This window comes from Perkinsus marinus (assembly GCF_000006405.1).
Source record: "Perkinsus marinus ATCC 50983 genomic scaffold scf_1104296940196, whole genome shotgun sequence".
In the NCBI taxonomy this organism is placed as follows: Eukaryota; Perkinsozoa; order Perkinsida; family Perkinsidae; genus Perkinsus; species Perkinsus marinus.
Window position 1 is genome coordinate 1 of NW_003212913.1, and position 1,046 is coordinate 1,046.

Here is a 1,046-nt window from a genome sequence, read left to right on the forward strand (position 1 = left end):
AATTCATGATAGTATGATATCTGGGTGAATGGTTCCACTATCCTATGAGGTCAGTGTCACACATCATCGCTTACTGTTTCGACAGACACGAGCAGGATTTCTCTCGTCAATTGGCAGTAGCCTTCTAGCAATGGGATGGTTACACATTCTGCGTACGTATTGACTGAGCCCGTCGCTTGCGCATGAATTCTGAAGGAACACGACGAAAGTGCTGATTCTCGAGTTCGTCATGCATTCAACTTCAACAATACCTCGGCGAATCGTATACATCGGAAAATTTTCGATTTCCGATGTAGTCTAGCTGGTTAGGATTCGTGGCTTTCACCCACGCGACCAGGGTTCGAGTCCCTGCATCGGAAAATATATATTTGATACGGTGTTTTCCAGGATTGTGTTGAGCGCAAGGATGGGGAACTGAGTAAATATCACAGGTGCGTTGTTTTGTTCAAGATATCTGGCTCGTCACCGGTTCCCCTCCTCCCCTGGACAAAGTTGAACATTGAGTTAGAACAAACCATTCCAACGTTGTTCGAGGGGAAGGGGCGGTTCAGCCCATCCTCTCCAAGTGAATTGAGAAACATATATTGTGAGGGGGACTAGCTCAAATGGTAGAGCGCTCGCTTAGCAAGCGAGAGGCACCGGGATCGATGCCCGGGTTCTCCATATAGGAATGTTTTTAGTCGGTTCCGCCACCGGCGCTCCTCATCTGGATGAAAGCGTAAGGTCATGTATGTAACATCGTGATAGCTCAAGCAAGTGCGCTCCCAGTCCGTACATATTTTCGGGTTGTAAACTTACTCGCGCCATCACTCTCTCTGCTTCTTTACAGTAAGACGCGCACCCAGCCCTGGCTCTCAGCGCCGTTCTCGGTGACTGGTGACACTTGAATTCATGATAGTATTGATATCTGGGTGAATGGTTCCACTATCCTATGAGGTCAGTGTCACACATCATCGCTTACTGTTTCGACAGACACGAGCAGGATTTCTCTCGTCAATTGGCAGTAGCCTTCTAGCAATGGGATGGTTACACATTCTGCGTACGTA

General features: G+C 48.0%; 2 non-coding genes across 2 annotated transcripts; both read left to right on the top strand.

The window, feature by feature from the left end:
- Positions 1-286: 286 nt before the first annotated feature.
- Positions 287-359, top strand: Pmar_PMAR001440. The gene has a single exon. It is a non-coding gene; the product is annotated as a tRNA-Glu (tRNA).
- Positions 360-590: 231 nt separating this feature from the next.
- On the top strand, positions 591-663 carry Pmar_PMAR001441. The gene has a single exon. It is a non-coding gene; the product is annotated as a tRNA-Ala (tRNA).
- Positions 664-1,046: the final 383 nt, after the last annotated feature.